The sequence below is a fragment of the Zonotrichia leucophrys genome, chromosome 1A, assembly GCF_028769735.1.
Source record: "Zonotrichia leucophrys gambelii isolate GWCS_2022_RI chromosome 1A, RI_Zleu_2.0, whole genome shotgun sequence".
Taxonomy (NCBI): Eukaryota; Metazoa; Chordata; class Aves; order Passeriformes; family Passerellidae; genus Zonotrichia; species Zonotrichia leucophrys.
Window position 1 is genome coordinate 2,835,450 of NC_088170.1, and position 27,568 is coordinate 2,863,017.

The window sequence follows — 27,568 nt, forward strand, 5'->3', positions numbered from 1 at the left end:
TCTGCACTCCCAAGTACACTAAAAAATAAATCTAGTTAGTTAATGTGAGAGCAGCAGAGCTAATGAAGACTGTTTCCCAAATCCCCACTCAATATATCCAAGTCTTCCTCTACACTACTTCCAGCCTCCCTCTACTCCTTCATTCTTGTTCAAAATGAGGACAGAGCACAGCACCTCCCTCCTGGACTTCCTAATTACTGAACAGGGAAGAGGCAGCACAAGAGCTATATTTATGCTGCTTGGCCAGCCAGCACATGTCTGCTCCCAGAAAGAAAATAACACGAGCTCACCACACACTCTTCCTTGCAGCAGGAGCCCTAATTTGCATCACCTTTTCCTCTTGCTGGTAGCCAGTTTCCACAAAATTGGTAGAGCTCCCACAGTAAACTTTGGTTGAAATTAATTAAAAGGCTCCAAAGTTATTTGGAGCAGGCCGCCAGACAAACAGCATGACAGCATAACTTGTGTTTTTATGAAGGCAAGCTAAAAAAGGAAACTATTAATAATTATTATTTCCATGAGGCCCAAGTTCTTGACTAAGGCCTACAAACACTACTGTGATACTCAGAATAAACAGAAAATTTGCCTAACAGAAGGGACAACAGTAGATGAAATAGCACAGCTTGCATTAATTAACAACAGAGCTCACTATTCACAGAGGAAGTTGCAATAAGTATACAGACCTAGAGCCAAATTTTTGCTAGAGCTGAGCTCCCATTTGCTGAGGACATCAAGACAAGACAGACATCTTCAGAAATATCAAAAAGTCAGCAATCTCTATTTAGGTATCAGCAGAAGTACTGGGAACTTTAAAAAAACCCCCAAAAACAACAAAATCAGAGAAGGAATAGTGTCCTACTGCTCACTGCAGCTGGGAGCAAGGATGTCCCAGCAGGAGCTCTGGGCTTTCCAATTTTTTGGGTGGGGGGCAATGGCCTCAGAGTGCCTCTTCCAAGCTTGACTGTCTGAAAGGCAAATAATAGCTGTGGTATTAAACTCAGAATTACTTAATAATTTATTCAGAGTAGAAAAAACCAAACAAAAAATGCTGGGGCTTTGTACTAGCATAGGAAAGTTGTCTTTTAAAGATTCTTAAGATGCTGCCTCTTTCTTAGAGGACACTTAAGCATCATTAAAAATCAGTAATGGAATATGTAGAAGGGACCTAAATTGTGGAATGGAAAGTCCTTGAAAGACCAAAGGTAGAGTAGAAGAAAACTTAAAAAATTATATGTACATTATAACAATATGCTTGTACTACTAAAGCCAACTGAAGCTAAATTTTTCATCAGCAGAACACAGAAATCCCTTGACTTTTGAGAAAATATTGCCATAGTTTAGGAAGGGAGACAGAATATCAAAACAAATCAAAAATCCAAAATCAAAACAAAACAAAAGCCACTAAACAGCCCAAAACCTGTCTGCAAACTTCTGATATAATACTGTTTTCCTCAGATAGCTAAATGTCCTCTTTGTGGGCCTCAAACCTCCAGAACACAGGCCTGAAAAGCAACCTTCAGAATTAAATAATTGCAATCATTTAGAATTAAACAATTTGCAATTGTCCAGGTGTTCTGCACAGCAGGCTGTGAGTTGATTTCACCATATCCATCCAGAAGGCCTTCATTTTAGTGCACACTTAAAATTAGACAGGTCAGCAATACTCTCAGGAGCAATTGCAAAACGTTCCCATCAAGTGCTGCTTAATTCATATTTGTGTGGTAAATAGTCGTGTTTCACCTCCTTATTTATGGTTTTGCACTTATTTTTCTTTTAAATAGGGAAACAAATTAATAGAGTTTCTTGTCTCTCAAACCACCTTGCTCTAGAAGCAGACAACCTATTTTGCAGAGTTAATCATCAACTCCACAATCTATTTTGGATGTATAAAGAGGATATTGTATAATTTGCTGTACATCTCCAAACCTCAGTATACCAGAGATATGGGTGCGCATAAGGTCCTAGTAAATTGACCTAAAACACCACCAGAAATGTCACAAAATAGCAAAAAGATATATTTTGTGAGCTTATGATGGAGTAAGTATAACTGAATATATTTATTTGTCCTACAAAAGGGGCTTCACACCCATTGATCTTGTCTCCAAGAAGGGCTGAAAATATGCACCATAACATTAAAAAGCTGGGAGAAACCGAGCTAGATAGTGGTCCTGGCATGGATCACAGTAAGGTCCTTTGCTAGGGATCCGTTGTACAATGAATTATTTCTTTGGGTCTGCAAGTGTTTTCCAAAAGCACTGGGCATCTTGCTGATAATGATATATACATGCAGTAATATGGAATGTAGGCAGCCCTTTCTTCCCCAAAAGATCCAGATTTTTCCGTAAATCACATTGTCTCATCTCTGCCATCCTTTGCTGCCTTCATTCTACCTTCACTCTCAAAACAGTGAATTTCAAAGCACTGAAAACCTGCCTCTATCAGAGCCCTCCTGTGCCAGACTGACTGAAATACTCCTGACTGAAACATCACAAGGATATGGCCCTAAAAACTGCCCTCCTCCTTAAGTTAGATTTGCTTTAGGTAATTTAGTCTTTTACAGGAAAGCTCTGAAACTTCATCCCTGAAATCTGATGCAGAAGTTGAATGGTTACTGATGTGAGTTATAGTAAGTCCCAAACTGAGCTAGGCCAGAGATCTCAATAAGAGGGAATAAAGTTGCTAAAATAACAACTTTTTGATCTACTTCATTCCTTATCTTCCTCTGACACATCTCCATCACATGTAAAAGGAGCCACAATTATATGAATTGACCATTATTAAAAAAAGATCAACAGCCAAAGTCACAAACACCAGCCTTGTATTATATTCACGTAAAAAGGTTGTAAAAAAGTTAAAAACCCAGGACATGTGAAGGAAACAGAGTCTTGGAGATGACTTGGCAGAACCATCTCCAGTAGTTCAATCAAAAAGGGAAGATTAAACACTACCTGTGGTAAGGCAGATCGTTAAACCAAACGATGATCTCTCCAGAAAAGGAGAGCTGTAAAGCTGAAGGCTGTAAAGATGAAGGCTTGCCAACCTCCTTAATGATAACCTTGTCCAATAATGGATTTGATTTCTTTTTCACAACTTTTTTGACAATCAAGAGAGAATTAGGTTTAAAACAGAGGTGTTAGGTCATCACTTCCCGACCACCACTCGCGCCTTAACAAGACACACAGGCCAGAAGTCGTGCAGTAACATTAAATGTTTTATAATGAAAATCTATTTTATCACAGGCTAAAGTAAATGGAGGGTTTCATGGTACAATTTGAAGAGAATACAGCTCAGCAGTTGAAAGGAGAGAGGGAAGAAAAGTGGGGAGAACCCCCCACACACAGGCAGCACAAGAGGGAGTGACTTGGTCACTCTGGGGAGACTCAGGAGGGTCATGAAGAATAAAATGGGAAAGGACAAGAACACTGAACACTTCTTGTCAGGATAAGAGGGAAACAGCTGAGCAAGTTTCATTTTGAACCCTGTAATGACATTCTACCACAGGTGCTCAAAACCCAACGCTTTTTCACGCTTTTCTGAATGCTTTGAACAATGGGATGGAGATGAGTTTCATCAGACTGACCAGAGCAGGGGTAAAGTACTGTTTTGTCTGAGAGATTCCAAAATTTCCAAATTTCTATGCCAAATTTCTTAGTGGCACATAGACCAACCATGGAAACATTTGATCATATGTTTAAATGAGATTTCCCTTTAATGAGAACATTAATATTAGCTTAATTATTTTAAAGCATGGTCATTCTCAGTTAGGGCGTGGTATGACTGTCTGACATACAACACAAGGAAATTTAAAAAATACAAGGGCTTTATACAAGATTTCTAGCAGAGTTTATGGTTTAGGCCACCCTTGTCAAAAGTAGTGTGTTGAGTGGATTAAATCACCTGTGTGATGAGTGATAAAAAAATATAGCTTTATGTAAAATACTTCATCTCCAGAAAGGGCAGAGACCCTTCTCACCAGGCTGGGCTGTGAAGGCTTGAGGGCTGGCAGAAGAGAGGGAGGGACCATGGAAATTTGGGTCAGGGAGAGCTCCTGGCCACTCAGCACTCTGGCTTGCCACAGAGCTGTGTCTGCTCCACATCAAAGATGTCACCAGTCTCTGAACTCATCCTGTCTGGCCTCTGAGCTTTTGCTTTCCTGCCCTGAAGTGATTTCAAGGGGGCATGGCTGTGTGAGAGACACCATCCCTTAGATGAGCTGCAAACATATGGCACTGACCACATGTGGTCATTAGAAAGTCCCGCGCCAATTTTTGCAAGGCTAACAATATTAGCCCCAGTATCCTGGCCAAATTCCAATATAGGTAATTATATTCTGGATAATGACATACAGGCTAGTTTTATAAGGTTTAATATACATTGTGCAAAGTGGCTTGCACCTAAGGGCTCTGAGTTAAACTCATTGCACAGTCAGCTGGGATAAAATTAGAGAAGAAACTACCCAAGCATGTCAAATGTTTAAGCTTTAAAACCCTGTGTAGACTGAAACAAAAGAGGAAGGGATCCAGGGGTGCTTTAGCATAATCAAGCTGGCTCATGCCGCTGAAGACACAGCTGGGATCCAGAGCTCACTGCTGCGAGGAAATTTGTAACACTATCCCCACCCCACCTTCAGCAGTGGGTGTGCATGCATGCTAAATTACCAGGTTAGCAGAGAAGATGGAGCAGTAGGATGCAAAATGTTGTTTGCTCGAGTTTTTTCCTTGACTCCCCCCAGGTAAAATAGAACCAAATAGGTCTTATTAAAAAGCCCCACAGTCAAACACCCACACCTGTTGCACAGCAGCCCTGTGACCCCAGCTCAAAATGCCAGAAGTGCTATTCTCCTTCTAACTTGTGTTTGTCTCATCTTGCCCTGTTTGAAGGCACCAACACCAGCACAAGACCCAGATGCAACCATACCCTGGCAGGACATCCACTAGGTTCTGCTGATGGAAACCTCTGAGGCTGATGAATAATTTGGGTGGCAGAATGTGTTCCTCCATTAGGCCATTAAAATCAAAAAAGAGCATTTGGAACATGCCTCCCACACCTCAGCTGGCTCAGGAGGTACCCATGTGCAAGGGCTTACTGGCCTCAGTCAATTTTTTTGGCATGACCTAGAATTTTGGATAATACACAGCCAGAGATGGAGCACAAGCAGACATGCCAGACCATTGTTACCATTGTGCTGAGAGCACAATAGGTAATAACAATTTTTTTAAAACATTTTACACATGGTACAAGCATGGAAATCACCTCACACACTCCATATATTTCATACCATGCAGAACAAAAGAAAAGCATTTCTCACACAAAATCATAACTGAACAAAAGCTAAGGAAGAAGTTTTTCCACAGAGAGTGGTCAAGCACTGGAACAGGTTGCCCAAAGAACCTGCGGATGTCACATGCTTGGAAGTGCATGGTCAAGACCAGGCTGGATATGGATTTGAGCAACCTGGTCTAGTGGAAGCTGTCCCTGCCCATGACAAGGGGGTTGGAACTGGGTGGTTTTCAAAGTCCTTTCCAACTGAAAGCATTCTATAATTGTATGATTCTTCAAAACCAGCTTAAGATTTGGAGCTTCACCTTCGGCTAGCAGGGTATCCCAAGCAATGGCGCTGCAGAACAAGCAGCCATCTTTTAGTCTTGAAATAAGGTTCAATTTAAGATGCGATTTGTTTTCCCCAATGTTACGAGCAGGCCTGGCCTTTTTTTGTTGTTATTGTTGGGATTCTAAATTTTAATCCACGTATTTTCACGTGCTGGTGCAAGCACCACGTACTTGTAGGCACACCACCTGATTTCAAGATGCTCTGCACCTTCCCTGGGCTTGAATTCCAGGCTGCCACAGACAGGAGACACAGGCTCTCACCCCCACTCTTCCTCATGCAGAGAACACTGTTTCATCTCCTCGATTCCTTTCTTCATTAAAACACATTCAAACATAATTAGTGTAACATTAAAAAATGGAGGAAATTTTGTAATTGCCAGTTGTTCTGTAGCCATGGTTACGTCTGAGGTTTATGCCGAGCGACGCTGGCCTGAGCACGCACAGGCAGTTAGCAGGAACAGCAGCAGGATAATGTTTGTGTGCACGTGCAGGTGTGCTGAGATGCCTGTTTGCCAAAAAAAAAAAAAAAAAAAGAAAAAAAAAGATGGGGGAGGAATGATGGGGAGGGCAGGGGGAGAGAGAGGCCGAGAGAGAGAAAGGAGGGAGGGGGGGGAGGGGAGAGACTGAGAATATTCGGTGACATTTAAGGTGCTAATATCTGGAAGTCAACCTTTAATTTGACAGCTTTTAGTGCTAGTTAATTTCACTCATCCAGACGAGGTGTAGGAAATTTGCAGCACCTTTAAATTATCACGTTTTTCCACGCTGCCTGAGGCCTATGTGGAATACCTGAGCCATACTTTCTGCCCCCCTCCCTGGCTCCCCCTCCATCCCCCTCTCTCTCCCCCTCCCACCATTTTCAGGTCAGTTGAAGTAAAACTTTCATTCCCTTTCTCAGACAATTAATCTTTAGCTAATTGAAGCAGGAATGCTGCAGGATGGGTTTCACTGGGGCCTGTAAATCTCATTTAGCAAAGTGAATTCCAGGCACATGCTGCACCTAATGATGTGACAGGTGGGCTGCACCACAAGACAGCAGCCGCCGAAAAGTTGATTCTCATTAGACCCTGGGAGTCCTGCAGTCAGTTTTCTGATGGCTGAAGAACACTAATCGCATCTGTTTGCTGCTGGGTGGGGTGGGCAGGGGGGGAGAGGCAGCAATGGGAGGCGGGGGGGCCCTTCCTCTCTTTCATGAGTTAATATCCTTGACTCCTGCCCAAAAAACCAGCAGGCCTGCCTCCCACCATGAGCTCAGCCTCCATTCTGCTGACTCCTACAGGGTGCACCCTTTTTCTAATTAACTGGAATGGCTATGGAAAGCAAAGGAGGCCTTGTGTTGGGTGAACCAATTATTTTGAAGGGTATTAAGTCATCAGATTTACTTTTATCTTGATTGCATTGTGGAAATCGTGCATAATTAATGGTGGGAGCTTATTAGGAAAATGATTAGGCAAATTACACAGGTGTCGGATGCATTTTTTATGATAAATTTGCTAGAACAATCCTGCAATTCCATCTGTTCAGCTCATATCAGAATGTCACTCTGGAAGAAATTAATGGTGCAGAGTCGCACAAAGTTACTGGAGGCCTTGGATGCAGATTTATGTTTTAAAAAAAGATACAGTTAAAATTACCCAGCAATTTCCTAATAAATACTTGATGCTACAGTTCAATAAATTACTTACTTAATCTTAAAAGAAAATGATAGTCAGCTGGAAACTAAAAAGTGGAGAAAGCATCAACCTCATTTTGTCAAGCTGCCGTGTATGTAAATAAAAAATAATCGTGAGATGTAATAATTCTCTGCTGTGGGATGCTGACTAGAAACGAGCTGTCAGTGTCCAAGTACCTCTGCTAGGTGTTTTTTTTTTAACAGATACTAAAGCTTGCCTTGCAAATCCTGTGCCGGTTCTGAAGTGGCAGAGCCAGTTCCCTTTTCTGTGATTTCTGTGTTGTTCAGCAGCAGATTCTGGAGGTCACGTCCTGGGAGTTGGAGAGGACACCAAATGCTGTGCTCAGGTCTTCGCTTCCTTCACTCTGCATTTCCTGCCAACAGCAGAGGATTAAAACCATGAAACCAAAACCATTGAACGCACTCACAGAGTGGGTCAGTAAATCAGTACATAGGGGTTTTTTTGTGTGTCTATGCGAAAGAGTGTCTGTGTGTGCATTTGTAGGTCTAGAATAGCAAAGGCCAGGTATTCTACCCCTGGAGGTGCTTATAAACGTGCAGCTATGGATTACCTATTGTGCATCAAATAAATAAGCTCATATCTCATAGAAGAAGCATAATTTTTACTAGCTAACATAATGCCATTTCTCAAAAAATTACAAGTAAGGAGGCAGAAGTTAAGGTGTATGAGGAGAGCATGACAAAGACAAACATGACAAGGTTTGATCAATGCTGAGCAGTTTTGCAGTCAAATATGATTTTTAGGGGTATATTTTCCGCAATGTGACTGGTTCATTGCCATCAGTACTACATTTTAAAGAGATTGACTAGGCAAATATAAAGTAGCTGCTGTCTGCTCCAGAAACAGCTCTGAGGAAGGCACAGCCCCAGATGCTGTCTTGGGGTCTGCATCACCTTAGATATGATATTCCAAGGCAGCCTCCAAGCCCTGGATACAGTCCACAAGACCTGTGGGCTAAGGGTGGCACAGAATGTGGTGCGTTGTCCCAAAAGCAGGATGGGGTTGCTCTCAGGGCTGGAGTTACCCTGTCAGGATTACTCAAACATCACAACAGGCCTCATTTCCGTGGCGTTTGACATGACTTTGAAGCTACCCTGAACATCTTAAATGTTTTCAAAATCACCAAGCAGGCTTGTCCCTTTTCAGAGATCCCTCCCCTGTGGTCCCCCAAGGACTTTTATCCTGTCCAAACTCCACAGCACTGTGGCTCTGCAATTTTATTCCTCTCTCCTATGCCTCAGTGTCCCAAGAGCTTATTCACTGCCACAGGGCCCCTGAAAAGAAGATTTACTGGCAATGCAGAATTCTTTTTTTTTCATATGGGGTTTCCATTCTTTTCAGGATGTTTAGGTTGTGATAATGCTACCAGAATGGAAGCAAGCATCTCTCTTTTGGTGCTCTGAAGAGCTAGTAATGACCACCAATGTTTCAAAAAAAATTTAGAGCTAAAGAGCAACTCATAGGAAAAGTGCATTCTTTGGCTCCCTAATATCTAAGTCTTGTTAAATACCAACAATATAAATACCAATCTCTGTGACTTTTGCATTTGATTAATCATTCCCTGCAGAATGAAGCTGCTGATACTACACACCACCATCTGCACTTGTGGTGAAGGCAAAGAGAATGAATTCCAAACAGCCTCTGTCTGCAAGAGGGGCCATGGCAGCAAGACCTCGTGGGAGTTTTGTGTCCAATATAAATAATCCTTGTCTCATCTGAAAACCTTGCTTCTCCTTCAGACCCTTTGCTGAGCACATTCTTTGAAATCTGCTTTCATATATCTCAGTTGTAATAATTGTTTTCAGAAAAATTACAGGGGCATAGAAGCAAATGTGGTGAGCTGCTGCGTCCCTGAGTTACTTTATTACTGCTTGCTAATTAAGATTATTGATAAATCTTGTGTTCATTCCATGCAGGCTATTGGAACAATACAGAATAATGGTGTAAAACACAGCAGGTGACCCTAATCCAGTTAATGAAGTATTAGAGAAAATTTAAGATAAATTTGAAGAAGTTACAGTGACTATCCTCCTACATTTTAAGGGATGTCTTGTATCTAGTGCCTAATGGCCCATAACCCTTATCCAATATGGAGTTGCTAAGCATTTGATCAGATAAAAAGCATGTTTTCAAGCAATCATTATTCAAAGGATCAGACACAGTGATACTAATGTATGATTTTGTACCATGAATAAAACATTTCAGATGATATCCCTCAAAAAAAATCTATACTGGAATTTATATAGGTGAGCAAGGAAGGGTCAAGTGAATTTAACAGGAAGAGATAGAGACCCATCTGTATTAAATTAAATGGGTTAATATAAAGGATAGCAAGACAAAGAGTCCCGAGTTCAGAATATATGGCCCCATATGTAAGAGTGACATACAGGTTACTTTGCATTCTCCCTCGGGTCTGTCCCCATCCTGTTAAAGAAACTAGTACTATTTCTTGTGAGAAGAGCTTAGCTAGTCAATATTATTGGCAAGACAGGACATAATAGGAGGAATCAAGCCTCCAGATGTCCTTTTAAATTCCTGTAGTTAACATGAGAACACAGGCAGAACGTTGTTGCATGGCCAGCCACTCACCTGTGTAACTCTCTGAAGCACAATGCCTCACCCAGAGCTCCTTTGGTGCCAGAACATCTCCAGGTGCTTTTACACAGCGGTGTTCAGACAAGCCCAATGCCTCACCCTCCAAACCCACCAGCCTGGATGGGTTCTAGGAAGCTGTAGCAGGAAAACCATATTAGAGATGTCCTCTAAAAGCTGATCCACCCTGAGCTGGCACACTCACAGATGTGCTCCTGGAGGTATCACTGCAAGGAGAAGACCTTGCCAGAGCTGAGACTTTCTACTCTCATGCACCAGCCACAGTGCTTTTTTGATTTTGGTTACTGGCATCAAATTTCTAGTGTACAGTATCCCTCTAATACCATGAGCAATATTTGTTTTTAAATTAAACATTACCTTTCTCTTCCAGAGCATCCCTCAGTTTCCTTTAAGCCCTACCAAAATAACTGATTCCTAATCCTTAGCACAGATAACCAGCTCAAAACAAACAGGCCCTTTTGTAGCATTGACAGTATTACATTTTTAGAATATGATAAGCTTTCAACTAACACCTAGACTTTTCCCAGCACTCTGAAATGTAGGTGTTAAAAAACACAGAGCTATTTGCTTATCCAATTTTCTGAGTACATCTGCCACATAATGATTTCAAATGCAGAACATTCAAGACTTTGCACTGGTTTTGCCCAGATCAGGTTTTCATGAGACAACAGAGTGATTCATACAAGCCTCTGAAATTATTTTTAAACAGTTTTTTGGGGTATTTTTTTCCTGTCTTGGCAAGTGAAGAAAAGCAGTGCTTCCCATCAAATATAAGTGGAAGGGCCCAAACGCCAATCACAAAACAGAGAATATTTTGTATAGACACCTGCTCTTTTCCAGGTTTTCATGTCTTGTCCACTACCACAGAAAGCAGAAGCTGACTGAAGCCTTCCACCAGCACAGTTTGGTGCTGTGTTGCAGGGGGTGGGCTGGGATTGATGAGGAATGCCGTTGGGATGCTGCTTTGCAGATGGTGAGCGGCAGAGCCGGCAGCGCTGCCCCGTGACGGGGAGGAGGCAAAGCCTTCATTAAAACATCAGCTTCCCCCAGAAGCTCATCCTGTCTGACACGCCTAACCTGTGTGCATATGTCAACACAGAACGCTTGCTAATGTTGCTGAGGCTGTAAATAAGGGTTCAGACTATACTCTGAAGGAGATTAATGAGTAGAGTGCTTCCTTCTCTGCTGGAGGCTGAAGTAGGTTCCCTATTAAGATGCAGTATCTGTCACTGTCAATAGAGACATGCTGTGTGGGTGTGAGGGGAGGTTAAGAGGTGTCTCTGAATCTGGTAATTCCATGCTTTTAAGGGTCTAGCACAGGGGACTGACACACTTGAGCAGCATCAACTTCCTCAAACATGATTTCCATTAATAGAATAAGTCCAGTCATGTCTGTGGCCAAAGAGGAACAACTGGAGGTAGAAGAAAGTACAGAGTTTTCTTCTTAAATTTAGGAGAGGAGAAACAAATAAACTACTATCCTGTGTATGCTCCATGCAAATTTAAGGGAAGGGAGTAGTTGTTCCCTTCATATGTGTTTAAAACTCTGTTCCTATGACAAATTCTATGTCTGCCTTCCTTATCCATGCCCACTTATCTCCTTCCCTCTTTAGTTCAGGTAAATGACTATTTTTACTGGTAAATCATCCATTTCTCTGATAGCAGAATGTCTTACAGAGCTGTTTCTTCTTCAGAAAGCATTTGATATCATTCTCTGAAGGAAGAGTTATCCATTTTTACACATGGGAAAGCACTAGGTTCATCATCACTAGGTTTGAATTGTGTGTCTATGAAGAGGGAATTCTTTCAGTTCCTAATTCTGAACTCACAAGCCCTTAAACACCTCTGCTCTTGGAGCTGGATTCAGAAAACAAGATTCCCCATACACAATCCCCAACAAGATTACCCCAAAAATGCCCATGGCTCACTCAGCCTGGGCCAAGGAAGCTCTTCTCTGCATTGTTCAGGACTTTTTTCCTACATATTTGAACCAGAACGACTTTCTAGATCAGAAACTTGCACTATACAGTTGAATAACACACCCAAGCTAAAAATGCCTGCGCATTTCCACACAGCTATGTAGCCCACTGGCTTCTCTTAAAACCCCTAAAGAACACAAGTTTATACAAATCATCCTTTTCTCATTAATTAGATTTGCCTTTTGTCCAATACTTAGAAGAGAGAATAAAATGAACTTCACACATAGCAATATTACCCATTTTTCCCTAATACTCATGTCTCCTTTATGGAAGCTGAAAGGACCTGAGGAACAAATCTAGTATAATCATTAATTTCAAAAGAAAAAAAAATAGTGTAGCAAAATATTACATTAAGATTTTAAGACTCTGTTAAGTTTGGCAAAAGCAATCAACTAAAAAATAAAATTAAAACTTGAAAAGGGAGAAATTGCAGGGAAAAATTGGGACCCTATGCCAAAACATCACTTCCACCTTTGCATGTTAAAAATTTATCTCACTTAAGCACCTGGATATGTAGCCCAAAGTCAATGGGAATTACAAAGGGCAGCACCTCTGAATAATAGATCAATTCTTTACCTCTATTCTCAGTTATAGGCAGAAGGCAAATGCTATTTACTCTTCCTTTACACCATCAACCTTACTGAGAACCTAATAGTTCATGCTTTTGTTTTGTATTTTTACTTAGAGAATAAGCCTATTTATTATAAATCTCACCATAAAAATACAATAAAATTAGAAAAGCTGCCTGCAAGTAGCATGTAAGGTTTAAGTAGCCTTTGGACCGTCCAGAATGTTATGTCATGCTGCTTACAAGAGGAATATCAATGGAAAAAGATGCCTCCTAATTTATCAAGAGGGTGCTAGTTTTATGTATAACATGGCAGTTAGAGACACATGTCACTCTACACTGATCACTGTATAACTTCCCTGGAATTGCTCAAAGAGCATCTGGCTCTGGCCACTTACAGTGGCTGGGAGAATGTGGCTTTCCCTGGCACTCAACTCCAGTGCAGCCTGAGTGCACTGTGTGAGCAGCCAGCCAACCAAGAGCAACAATCTTGGGGTTTTTTCAGCTGGAAAAGACCACTTTTTTATAAAATCAAGATTTTCATGAGTTGCTTCACCCTAATATTGAGGTATTTTCAGAATCTATGTGTTTGAGAATGGCATCCCCCCCCTTTGCCTTCAGCTTATAAGAGGTACAAAATGACCATAAACTGGGGAAAGGTGATAGTGGCTGTTGATTTTAAAAAATTCATTATTGAGCATATATTGGTTGAGTGGAAGGAAGTCAAAGAAACAAACTGTAAATTAAATCTTGATGTTGAGTTCATTTTTAGAGATAGAATTGAAGCAGTCCAACCCAGTCCTTAAAAAACCCCAAACTTGCAGGATGCCTTAAGTGTCCAAGTGAAAAGTTGCTATCTGGTTTCCTATTAAAAACAAGCAAATTGCTTTTGTTGGCAAAACTGACCAAAATAACTCGTCCTTACTTTTAACTGTCTGGCTTTACTGCCACATGTATAGCCAAAGGAGTTTCAATGGTTGGTATTGATATGGTGTCCTAAATCTCAGGCTAACCCTACTTATTTATCTCAGTTAACAGCTCCAAATGGGGCAGTACTTGGTGTAGATGGAATACTACTTTACTTGAATCAAATATAGGACAATATCATGGAAAAACAATCAAAATAAATGACTAAAATAAAATTATCAAACAATTCTTGGACTACAACTGGGTTCCTTTTTTTTGGCTACAAATAATTCTCTCTGCAACTTTTTTCTTTTCTTAATAGTTCTTTACAATTTTATTGTGGCAGGTAATTAAAGCTGGATTTCACCAGGATGTGACCATGGAAAGAGGAGAGGAGGCCCAGGCACTCCAGCAAGGGGGAGCCTGCTGTGCAAGCAGCACAACACAAGGTGTGTGCTGACTCGTGTCACTAGATTGAAAAACTGCTTCATATCAGAATAAACCTTTTGGGGGAGAAGGGAGATTCAGAGACAGAAATAAAACTCCTGTTCAAATCTCCAGATAGAAGATACCAGCACACAGAGATATAAACCATGTCTTATAGAAGCAGATGTGATTGGTAAGAGACACACAAATAATCTCTCTGGAGGAAGAAAAGCTATCTCTTTGATGATCTGATATGACTAAAAGACTCAATAACCTCAACACCTATTGACCCAGGTGAAAAACAGGGGCAGATTGTATCAATTGTTATGGTCTTTTATAGAAAAAAAGAGATAAATTCTCCAAAATGGCCTTCCATACAGTTGTTTGTTTTGTTTGTTTTGTGAAGTCAAGACAACTAAAATAAGGTAACTAGATTTCCAAAACTGTGGGAAGGAGGATAGCATTTTAAAAAATGAGGGAAAAAAGAAAAGAGCTTTGAGAGGCTCTCACAGTTGCCAAGCACAAAAGTCAGGGGAAAATATTCCAATTACATAAGGCTAAACTTAACATAGTAACAGGTCAAAAACACAGCTGAAAGAGTGAAATACAAAGATGAAAGTTTCTTGGAAGGAAAGGAAACATTTTTATAGTTTTAAAACCATTTCTAGACCCAAAGTTCATTGTCAGATTACTTATAATAGCTCCATGGTGACAGAACTCAAACTGAGTGACATGACCCATTCATTTGACTTGAAAATAAATGTTTATTTTTCACTTAAGGAAAGAACTGGAACGCAAAGGGCAATAAAAGTCTTCTCTCTAATATTTCTACCCTGAAGTTACTATCATAAATTTTCCTTCTTAAAACAGGGTCCTTTCTCATCTTTCTACGTTCTGAGCATACTGAGAGAAAAAAAATTATAAATTTTAAAAAATGTTCTTACCAACCTTTCAATTTTATATAGTTCAGTCCTGAAGTCCCCATTTTATAAACTACTCAGGCCTTTCTGGCAGGGAAATGAAGCAGCAGTCAATTCCTTAGATGGAGGAGTGACAATTGTCAAAGATTAATGCCATTTGTGGTTACTGATGTGGCCAACAGCCAGACACCGATTTTTTAGTTTTAAAATTATGCAGTGCATTAATTTCTGTTAATCTTCTGAGACAACCCCAAGAAACTGAATACCTGGTGAGGGGGTCTCAGCCTCTAGAGAGCCAGCCCTTGGAAAAGCCTTTTTAACTCTCCTTTCCAGAACTGAATTATATAAAAGACTGTGAGAATGATGTGTGGAGATATTCACACAGGTGGAAGCAGTCATTCACACAAGTGGAATTACACAATGCTCCCTGCAGTGCCTCCAGAAGGTGATGCCAAATAATATGGAAAATATTTGCATCCCTAGAGACAAAACCTAAATAATAGCTGGAGTTAGATCTTTGCAACCAAATACTGACACCTTCCCCTAAACAATGACGCCATTCTTTCAACTGGCATTTAGACCTGTCTCTAAGGGTACAACTCCTCTTTTCCAAAACTGAGTCAAAAACCAAAAAATACACTTTCATATTTCAGATGTTTTGAACCCTTCTAGAACCACTTTAATTAGCCATCCTTGCCACTACACCTCCTGGAAAAAAAATTACTAGATTGCATTTTGATGCATAGCACCAAAGTGACCCATCCAGCAAAGATCAGTCAGACCTTGCAGTCAGTTTAAACTGAAAGTGACAGATCTACAGAGGCAGAATTCAGGCTTCAGAAAGTGGTGCAGATAATTAATTTCAACCAAAAAGACACTGGGGATTTCAATTACTCAAAATCAGGAAAATCATTTCAATGATAATGATTTCAATAATAATGTCAATGATAGTAATTTCAATTACTCAAAATCAGGAAAAAAAGAAAATTCCTGTCACTCCCGTGTAATGAATGACAGGAAAGCAGAGAGAACACTGTGGACATGACCAGATCCTTGCAAAGTCATCACAAACACTCTTGCTCTTTGAAGGCAAGCTTCTACAATAAAGTATTTCCACCCAAAACCACATTTTTAAGAATCTATATCAAGCCAGCTGTTCAGAGTGTTAATACAAACATTGCCACAACAGAACGAGCCATTTCAACTGGTCTTTTCCAAATAGGTTCTTCGTGATCAATTTTGAAAGTTCCCAAGGTTGGCAGAAATCCTTTGCAGTCCAGAGCCCTGTCCTGTATTGATGAGGGCGCAAGGGGTTGTTATTCATGCCAGAGAGTCATGAAAGAAAGTCTTCTGAAAAGCTGTGCTGCCCCTTAAAACACAAATAAATACTTATTGATGTGGGAAAGCAGGCCAAGGAAGATGCATGAAGGATCTGCCACACACGAGAAAGTAAGTAAAAAACTCTCCACAGCCTCAGAAATTTTTTTTTTCCTCTAGCTTACCAATGCCATCAGGACAAGTAAACTAATAAGGCATTCTGAACAAACTCAAATAGCAATTTTTTTTCTGCAACCTTAGCATTACCTACATGATTATTGTTCAGTACACACACATAGACACACACACTAACACACACACACACACAGAGTGCAACAATTTATTTTAATGTAATGCTGCCCCCTTGTGCTTTTGTATACAAGGAAGTTTTTGTCAATAACTAAGGTTTGTAGGAACTAAAGAAAAACAAGAAATCAGCCTTTTCCTCAGCTCTGAGCTTTCTCACTCATGGTTTTCATTTGAGCAGTAATATGATCTTGTGCAACACGCAGCAGTCTCAGAGCCTATGGAAATATTAAACATTTTATCATAAAATTTAAAGATGGGTAAAAAGAAAGCACTGCATTTTTAAATCAAATGAGCAAAGACGACAAAGGTCAAATCACACAAAGTTACAGTAAGCTACTGAAAATGAGTGCAAACCAAATTATTTTATTTCATACATTGAGTTCTAGCCTGTCAACACAGAGAAACTGGTTTTACAGGGGATGGTAAAGAAAAAGTGATAGGGCAAAATGAGGAAGAGAGCTCCAGAGCTCAGGAATCAGTCTCCTGCACACCAGGAATCTATCATCAGTCAGCATTTGCTTACCAGCTTTTGGAGCTCCCTGACATACAAGCTTGTCAAGGGTCCCATGTTAGAGACTTTTGAGAAACTCATTAGAGGAAAATTATCATTTTGGGTATGTTTGGATTAGAATCAAGTATCTGTCAACTTCCCTGGTAGATCCCAAAACCAGGAGCTGTCTGGGAAGTTTGTCTTCCTTGGAGAGGGTCCCCCACAAGATTGCTTGACCCACAAGGATGTGGAACCATTCCATATGGCATAGTTCATGGTTGAGACAAGCAAATGGGTTCTAGTGTTTTTCAAGAATATTAAAATCTCAAAAATTTTAAAAGAAACCAAAGCATGCAGGCATGATAAAATCTATGGATACATGCCATCAGTATTTTCAGTCATTCCTTTTGAACTTTATACAAATCTTATGCTCTGAAGAAACTATTTTGTTTGGTGATTACTTCCTGAAGTTCCATATGAAGGATAATAAGCTTAGGTGTGTTCATTCAGGTTTTTGATTAGGCAGAGATTTTCTTTGAAAACATCCTTTGTTCTCAAGCTTTGTGAAAGCTAAATGATAATCAATAGATCCTTGAAATCGTGGCATAAATGCCTATGCATAAACATCTTTATAGTTATTGTCTGTGTTTTGTATTCAGACTGCTGAATACATGCATGACATTGAACTGGCCATGTTCCTTCTAAGTCTTTCAGCTGAAAAACACATTCAAAAAGAAAAGGAAAAAAGGATTTTTTGGGTCAAGAAGAGTTTGACACTTCCAGGTAATTTTTTGTAAGAAATTATGAAAAGAAAGTTGGAAATATTTTTTTCCAGTACCTATGAAATGAGAGACATTCCCATATTAATCTAGATTTAGTTTGACCTACAAATGTACAAGCTTTGTATTTTAAATATTTCTATGCTTTAACAAAGTCAATGGAAGTCAAGAAGCTAAACAAAACCTTCTGTTTCAATCTGAATGACACATTTAATTTGAACTGAAATAATTTGGTTTAGCTTTTCAGAATGTTGAAGGAAAATTGGCCATTTTTAATTTAAGGTGACCCAAGATAATTTTTTATTGTGTATTTGAGCTTGGTCATTGACCTGACTAAAACCTAACATAGTTATTCAAGGAGGTCTGCTATAAATAAGATTTATCTTTAGACTTTCTATTCTTTCCTGTGTTTCATTACATCTTATCTTTCTTATTAACTTTTTATATGGAAATACAGCAGATGTTTTCTGCAAAACTAAGAGTGTATGGTGCATTATTAGAATGTGTGAAACAGTATGCAAAGTGCCACCCTCTGTTTTTCTCCTCTCATGAATGTAGATCTAAAAGGGAGGCAATTTAAGGATGTTGGCACTCTGTCTGAAGCAATGTTGGTCATTTTTAAACTCCATGTTCTCACTTCTCAATGTATACATCTTACATAAATTAAATTAACTTGGCCCTTTGCACAGGCTGAGAGCCATCCTGTGACACAGAGGTGACAACAACAACAAAAAGAAAGGCTGTAAAACAACTGTAAAACCTGTTAGGGAGTTGTGTTGTTCCAAAAAAGAGATGCCGTGTTGTTAGAACCCTGGTTACTGAAAATTTTAGGTTTTCTGTACTAACAAACACTAACCCCTAAGCGAACACAGCATTTGACCTAAAACCATGGAGAAGGCTTCCAAAAATTAAATGATAGAAATAAGATAATAAGTATATAGTTTAAACAGAAGTGTATAATATCACATAATAGAAAACTTAAGAGTTTAAAGTTTTAAAATATAGTAATATATATTAAAAAAAACAGAATTTCAAGGCAAAAACTAATAATTCTTCTTCACCTTCTCCCTCGTAAGTTTAGGTAATATTGCATAATTAGATTAAAAACTCCACACTGCAAGCCACAATTCGTTAGTTATTAAGTTAAAAGTAAAAATAATTTAGTTGTAAGTAAAAATAATTTAACTAAATAATTAAATAATTTATTTCTTAATTTAACAGTTTAACCTTAAAATCCTGGGATCTAGGGAGATGTAAACAACAGCTCTGTCACACCTGAGCAAAACTTAGCACAGACCACAACCTGACTGGCTGCCTGTTATTGTGCCCAACAGCCATTGCAACAGTGGTTCTAAAACTGTAATTCTTCCTTCAATTAATTCAATTAAAAAAGAGAGAGAGAAAAAAAAGAGAAAGTTCTATTACTTTCAGTGATAATGTGGTTTCTGGCTAGTGACAGTCCTGCACAAAGAGCTCATGAATCAAGGAAAACTCACTGTGTGCTTTTTAAGCAAGACATAACTAGTAGTATTAATATACTTTCATTTCTGATGTTGTGGGCTTTGAAAAATTAACTTTAATATTAATATAATGTTAACTTTAGTATTCCAGTGCTTCTAAGTTCTTTCAGTTACCCTAATTGATTTCACTTGGATCCTTTTCAGGTACTGTTCTTTTCTATTTTGCAGCCCATCTCCTATTTTCCTCACTTTTCTCCATTCTTTCTGTTTTTCAGTCATTTCAGATCTGTATTTTCAGATAGATATGCATTTTAAAAAGCTTTTCTATAGTTACTGCTACCATTATCATTAAAGGACTTACTACATGTATCTCAGCACCTTCTTCTACCATTTCAAAAAGGCATGTAAGCAAGGAAATTATTCAAGGTATCTCTCTTAGGGGGCCTGACTTGTGGCAAAAGCAGAATCCTCTGGGGGCAAACCTCAGCAAAAGAAAACTTAGATTAGTTTAAAATTGGTTTCTGAAGTTGTCTTTGACATTACACTGCCTGTACTAGGATTTTTTGTGAAATTAGGCTCCTCATCTAAACCAAATCATTTAACAATTAGGGATCAAAGTTGGGCTGTATGAGTGCCCCCCTGTCCCCCTCGAAATTATGAATTATTCACATTAGCAGGCACTGTGCTACCTGATCAAAATACTCAACCTGATACAATATGAACTCTGAAATAAAAGACCCCAAAGTTAATTACCTATTGTGTGAGAAAAGACAGGTAGTCCAGAGCAAATTTTTGAAGTCTGCCTTGGACCAGAAGTACTGTGGCAGCACAAGACAAAATTAACAAAATTGTTCAATTTCTAAACAACTCCTGAATCTGCTTGGAACACTCTGGATCAAAGCCTGCCTCTTCTGCTAAAACCAAGGAGATTTGCTCCATTCAGAGAGTGGGAACCCCTTTTTTTTTACTGAAAGGTCAAACTCAGGACCAAGGCATTTGTGTGATGACCCAGTGGCACTGGAGCAAAACTCTCACTGCTGTCAGGCTCCAAGTTTTGCTGCCCAAGTCACATTCTGACACCACTCTGGTACATGACAGCTGGAATGTCTGTGTTAGCTTTGTAGCCAGGAGCACACAGCAGTGGAGATGCATCTGGAAATTGGGTTTTATCTCATCTGAGCCCGGGATCTCCAGTGCTACTTGGAGTTATCTGGGATGAAAGTAAAACCTTTCCTAATTGCTTGTGTATTTCTGCTTCCAGTCTTCCTCTCAAAAAACCCACAAACAAAAAAACAAAAAACAACAGAAATAATAGCAGTCCTTTTCCATGTCTTTTTCATCAGTGAGGACAAAAACCTATTTTCAAAATTTGTATTTAACCTGAGCAATTCATAATAATAATAATGATAAATAATGATAACAATAATAATTAAAATAATGATAATAATGTCAATAATTATAATGTAATAATACTAATACTAATACTACTACTACTTATAATAGTTCTCCTGTATTCTATTTGACTAAATCTGAGGTAAGTGATAACTGAAAACTGTGGGATCTACCTTGTGAAAAGCCAATAGAAAAAGACCAAAAAACTAAAACACTATTCCTTAGAATGAATCAGAAATCTTTTGACAAATTTGAGAATTAAAAAATTGAGATGGATGATGAAAAAAACAAGTTTTAGTCTTGATATCTGATGGACTAACACGTAGCCTCCCAAGACACGAGTTTTATTGCAGGAGTTTCTTAAAACAATGCAAAGCACTCAAGAGCAGAGTGTAGGGAACACACTAAATTGGTCCCCCGGGTAAGGACTAGCTGACCTAATTGGTATTTCCCATCTTTAATTTATGTGATCATACAGTATGCTGTTATCTTTTCATTACATTAACCCATAGGGTCAAACATTCCTCTGGTGGAGTTCCATTGGAACAAGCAGATTTGCACCAGGGCTCGGGTTTGGCCCACACCACTTAAGTCTGAAATGAATTTCAAACAGAGCTGTAATCAGCCTTGCAGAGTAATATTATTCTCAAGCAAGGAGAACATGTGGTTCCCCTGTATGAAAGGCAGATACATTTATCAATGCAAACTTTATAAAACATAATACCCATCAAATATTACATGCCAGAACAGCACTAAACTACTTAGAGTGGTAAATAAAACATTAGGTTTGAAAAAGTATTTGGATTCTTCTTCACATTATTGCAATGTTTTATTCATGTCCCGCTTACATATTCCCTTCATTCTGATAATCTAAGTGACCAGCATGTGATGAAACTGCTCAGCTCTCCAGAGCTGTGCTTCCTTTGAGGTTGCACAGCTCCTCTGTCACCTTCAAGGCAAGAGGAATGCAACTGTGGAAATCTCAGTTTACAAATGCGTCCCTTTTAATTCATCTATCACTGTTTTTACACCAGGTCACACCACCAATGTCCAGTCAAACACAGCTAAGTTCTGGAGCAATTTCAGAGGAAAGTTTCTGCAAAATGGCAATTATCATTTTTTGGAAAGTAAGCATAAGTGGTAACCCAAAACAATTTTTTTAGGTGATTTGCCAATGAGGCAGAGATGTCAGCAGTAGTCTGGACAACAATTTTCTCTTGTTTTTTACTTTTTTTTTTCTAAATTCTTTTTCTATCAATTAAGGAATTCAAAGTATCTTGACCCACCAATCTGATTCTGCCTCAAAAATGTCAAGTAGGTGTAAGTAAATGTTGACCCTTTGCTTGTTCATCTGTCAAATCGCTTTGGAATCTTCCTGAAATTATTGCAAGTCACCTCATGGTAGTTATGACACTGAGTTATATTTGCATCATGAAAAACTAGGTATTGAATGAGTTGCTAAAAAGTGTTCCATCTAAACTGACGTGTGATGGATAGACAGACAAACAGTTTCATATGCAATCAAGGAACAATCCAATTCTCTCTAGGAAAGCCAAAATCCTGCTGAACCAGAACAGAGCTCAAGTTCTGAAGTGAAAATGTGCCTCCCAGATGCTGCTGTTAGCTTTTGTGTCGAGCCTTTGGCACCAAAGACATAGAGAATTATTAGGAAGGATGGCAGAGGAACATCATAGAAGATGTAAATTCATAGAAGATGTAGATTTTCATAGAAGATGTAGATTATTTTACACTTCAGGAACATCAGGGAAGCTTCTGGTTTCTCAGCCTGCACCCATGGTGTGGCCACATCCAATTCCTTTGGTTTCAAGCCTTTGGCACCAAAAACAAATTATTAGGAATGATGACAGAGGAATATCACAGAAAATGTAGATTATGTCTACACTACAGTGACATCAGGGAACTTTCTGGTTTCTAATCCTGCATCCATGGTCTGGTCACATCCAATTCCATGCAGGATCTTACCTTGTGCCTAAGCACATGGAATTGGAGCAGGATTGGAGCTTTCCAGAGCCAGCTGCAGGAGCTGCTCTCTTTTTTTTTTTTTTTTTTTTGTCCATTTATGTCTTCTAAAGGGGGTGCTCAGAAACTGAAATTCTGTTCATTAAAAGAATTAAGAAAAGTTGCCTTTAACCCAACTCATGTGCTTTAAATATGCTCATTTCCATAAGGACAGACACCAAGGACCCAGCAAGAGAATCCACAGGAAAAAACACAAAGGGGAAAATTAGAGCTTTATACAAATGGGACTGCAAAATATGCCTATTATTCTTAGGCATAGGAATTTACAACAAACACTGCATTAATTTAGCCTAAAAGTTGGTTTCTTTCTGTTTCAAATTTTGTTTTCTTTTTGTCAAGAGCAAATATTAATATTTTTCTTTGAAAATGAAAATAAATGTGCGAGTTTGTGTTCTTTTCTTGTCATTTTATTTCCATAGCTTGAGAAATATGCTACTTTTAATCTTGTCTCAGGAAAAAGAAAAAAATAAAGAGTGAAAATTCTGATATGAAGAATGAAATTTCACTGATAATTACTGCGCATCAAATAGGTGTATGAAGCCCAGTATGCAAAAATCTTTCATCATTTGGGGAAAAAAAAAATAAAAATAAAAGCCCTTGAAAAATCTATGAACTGTCAAGAAACAGGGTGGGAATTGCAAAGCTATCCTATCTGCCTTACCAAAGGGTTACTGCATCAAGTAACTTACAAGTTAGAGGCACACATCACTGCTGAGGGAAAAGTAATTTGTTGTAATCATTTTTAATTATAGTTATTCTTAATTATCTTTGCTGTATGTTTAAACATTAAAATACAAACAGTACTGCCATGGCACAGATGGCTGGTGCCTGCTATGCAGACTGTCAAGCTCCATTTAAGCACCACTGTCATTTTCCCCTACGATTGTAACTTATAATAATAATGCACTGTCTATGACACATAATATTCGTGTTTTAAGAAGAATACCTACCATGAGGTACCTAAACAAAGATATTCTGAAGATAAACCCCCATTCTACAAGTTCCTCTAGAACAAAGACATCTGAAGCCTGAACCCAAAATTTGGTTGTTCTGATGAAATCCTATTCAGAAGAGAAAAACAAAATAATTCTAGTTGTAAGGAGCTGGGGTCAGAGTGGTATAGCACCCTCTACAAAAGGAACAGAAACAAATTGCTATATTTGGTGATCATTCCTCTTCAACTGTGTTTTCTTTTGTCTTTGAAGAGGTTTCATAAAAATACTAGGTGGGAGTAGTGTTCTCTCCGTGCTTCTGCACGTGTCAAACGCAAACATTTTTTCCAAGGAAATGTTCCTTGTTGGGTTTAGTTGGGATGTTAAAAAACCACTTTCCACAAAATAAATGTTCCTAAAACAAGATCACTTAAGTGCTAGAGAGTCCTTTTTTTTTCCTGTGAAACCTAACAATCATTTCACACAGATCCTCAACCCAAGGATGTAAAAATAAGTTCAAAATCATGAGTGAGAAAAAACTCAGTAAGGAGAGACAAATAGTGCTTCAAAATTGAATTCAGGGAGATACAGAATGAAGGAGAAAAATTAAAGAGTCATAAATTTAAGTGTTCAAGAAGAGATTGTGCCTGATCAAGAAAGTTCTTCAAGGAAGTTTGAAATGTGTGACCGACTAAAGATTCTTTCTGGTCACTGGTTTGAAACACTTCCTGGAAGAATAAGGAACACATCATAAAAGATGGATCAGTGAGTGCAAGAACAGCAGGAAAGCTGAAATGGTTAATGGTATTATAATTGTTAAATGGTGGAGGAAACTGTGCAATAAAGCAATGGAGCACATACAGGTTTGTAGTAGTCTGTTATTTACTTTGCTGCTGTTTCTACAACTTTGTCATCTTTCTGTCATGCAAGTGATACCTTGCTCTTCCTAAAGACCCCACTTAGCTTCATTCCAGCTCTTCTGCAAACAGCACAGGTCATCAACCTGAATGGTTCCTTCACGTTTATGGACAAGTTCTTTTACTCTTTTATTCCCTGTTTCTGCAGGTTCTCAACAACACAGGATTTCCATAACAGAACCCTTTTTGGATGATCTAGACAGACACCCTTCCCATCTTGTAAAGAAAAATATTACCATGGATATTTTTCCGTGGCAATACTACTTCCATCAGAGGAGAAAAAAATTAGCCAAATGCACAAATAATTTGAGCAGAGTCCATTTGAAACCCGGGTAGAAACTAGAATTGCTCTGAATTCAAGGGTGAGACTCGATTCCAGAGGTGAAAACTCCTTGTGGATAAAGCTTTATTCCCAATTTCAATAGAGAGCTGGAGAAGGGACATGGATTTTATGACAGGTCTTTATTTAACAACACATCTTGTGTAATGAAACAGATTTAGTGATTGCACTCAGGCCCCACTACCTTGTGAACATGAGCAGCCAAAGCATCACCTAAATGAGCAGTTAGTAACAGTGAAACATTTCCTGTTTGGGATTTGTACATTTCCATCCACATCACTTTTTTTGGAGCCCTGAATGCTCATTGTGCTCCTCTGTCAGCCTGCTGTAGTTAATGCTTGCTCCAGGAGAAAGCCAAGCTCACTCTGCAAAGCCCCTTACTCCATGCTTGGCCTCAGTACTGCAGGCATCCTTCAGTATTTCATGCTTTTATTTGATGGCAAAGTTCTACAAATGGCTCATTTTTTCTTGGGAAATGGGCATGTTTTATGTCTCATCTCTCAAATGTCATCAAAAAGATATCATGTAGTAGTTTCTGACCTGGTTTGAAAGTCTCCCTATTCCATTATCAATTTGCTGAGCCTCCTACTGCCACATTGTATAGTTTTAGTGTTAATTTTTAATATTATTTTCATGCATTTTTAAGGTAAGAGTGTTTTTTCTTAACTAGAGTGCAATAATAGCTTCTCAATATTAAATAAATAATGTTACAGTGCTGAGACAATTATGACTTTTTGACAGTGTTGATATATTAATGCTGCAGCTACAAAAATTCATCTGTTTCATGTATTTTATGGGCACTTTTTTGTTCTTTGTCTTTATTTTTTGATTTCTAAGAAATTAAAGTTCCCCAATTGCCAAGACCTTTCTCTCAGGCCAATAGTTACTTGCACTTCAAGAGCTGGATTTATTTTTTTTTTTAACTACAAATCAATTCAAGACACAATATCTACTTCCATTTCCAAAAGATCTATAGCAAGATTCTGAGGAAAAAAAAAAAAAAAAGAAGTAATGTTTTATGAATCAGTCTCCTTTTGATGTTAGGGAGTGGGATTAAAACCTTTGTGGAAATTCAACATGGTGTTGTCATAAAATCCAAGTCAGTATGAGACCCCAGGAGGCTTTACAGGTCTTGTGTCCTTCAAAAGACTTTTATCTGAATGGAAATATTTTGTATGAGTGAAACCACATCTACTTCCTAACCAACCTCAAAACAAACACACAAGTAGGGAATGGGACACATGGGTTTTGGCAAGCCTAAACCTTCAGAATAAAACTTAAAAAACTTGCTCTGAAGAAATATATAAAATGCTACTTGACATAAAAATTGAATTTTTAGTTCAGCAGAAAATCCTAACCTCCTGTCCTCCTCCCTCCCACCACCGCTTCCATGTCCCTCCTCCAATATTTTCAAGTGAATTTATACTTTAAAAAAATCCTACAAATTAATTGTGAACTTGATTGGTAAAGATGAGAGCATAGTAGATGTTATCAGAGACATGAGAGCTCCATAGATTTTTTTAAAATAAAAATTCTAGTAATTCCAATATATTATCTGAGGATAAAAATTCCTGACAACAGTGGGGTTTCTAAGTTTAATACAGGTCATGAGTATTCAGTGCTGTCTTAAAACACCTTCAAGAGATTTTTGGATATGAGTGAGTAATAAATATATTCAATTCTTACCTAGAGGACTCTACTGAGAAACAATGAGACCACCTCAATGAGAAGTTGCTGTGCATTACTCTGGTGCATCAATATGCACTTTCCTTTGCTCATGTTCTCCCCTGTATCCCTTATTCTCAGCCATGCTGACTTTTAACTTGCACTGTTAGTAAAAAAGCTGAATTGGGAGCATTAGAATCTCCCAACTGATCTTTTTTTAAAATATAAAGTAAAGTTAAAAACCACTTCAACAAAGGGTAAAGCACTCTTAGAAGCCAAAGACCCTGGCAAAGGTCAGCTTTAAATTAGAAGCCACCGCCATTTGGGGCAGAGGGAGGAGAGCAGTGGGATGAGTCCGAGAAAACTAAAAGGGAAAAAAAAATGGTAAGAAGAAAAATGAAGAGAGTAAGTAGTTCAACGTTTTCTCTAAAGTACACAGGCCCACATTACGTAAAAGATGATGTTTTTCTACTCAAGGAGAACACCATCTACCCATAAAATATTCTCTGAATGTGGAAAAGTCACAAAGCATCCAGGGCAGCACCCTCAAATGATGGCAATGGCAAAGCCATGTCTTTCCCATTAAAATCATTGAGGTTTAGCATCCTTGCATCCTGTTCCCAGTGCTGAGGATCAAAGGCACCAGCTGCAATTATTACATATTTTACTTGAGTAAAACATAACTTGTTGTTCTTACAAACGCCCTTAGATGTAGTTGGCATGTAGTCCACACAAATCCATTAAATATTTCTACCTTCAGACTTGACAGGGGGAGGGAGCTGGGAATTAAACAGCTTCAGTAGCTATAACACTCATTAAGAAATGGGAGGAAAACCAAATCTTTAAAATCATTATTTTCTATGGTCTGAATAGTTATGCTGAGATGAATGTTTGCAAATTACAGCCTAGATCCATATTTAGATACCTGCTCAGTAAGCTGGGCTCCAGAAGTGGCAAGTTTTCCACCAACTCAAACTGGACTCAAATTTCAATTTTATGCACTTCTGAAAAATCTTCTCACTTCTTTGAGTGTCTGAATATAGATTTAGAACCTAAGTTCAAGTAATGTTATAAAATTCAGTTCATATTTATGTACCTTAGGATCTGCCCTGAAAACCAACCACAGAGGATTTTTTTTTTTCCTGAAGCCATATTCAAGGCTTACTAAAGGTTATGAAGTTGCAAATATTGCACCATAAGAGGTAGTTCTA

General features: G+C 38.7%; 1 long non-coding RNA gene across 3 annotated transcripts in view; it reads right to left on the minus strand.

Moving 5' to 3' along the window:
• Positions 1 to 3,690: 3,690 nt before the first annotated feature.
• LOC135456350 (uncharacterized) overlaps positions 3,691 to 27,568 on the minus strand; it is a 91,793-nt gene continuing 67,915 nt past the window's right edge. The window contains exons 2-4 of one of the 3 annotated variants that reach the window (XR_010442520.1): positions 9,894 to 10,034; positions 7,501 to 7,656; positions 3,691 to 6,115 (exon numbers count right to left, since the gene is read on the minus strand). This is a non-coding gene — a long non-coding RNA (uncharacterized LOC135456350). Of the gene's footprint in view, positions 6,116 to 7,075; positions 7,657 to 9,893; positions 10,035 to 27,568 lie in introns of those variants that run through there. The other 2 variants (XR_010442519.1, XR_010442521.1) reach the window with 2 other exon arrangements.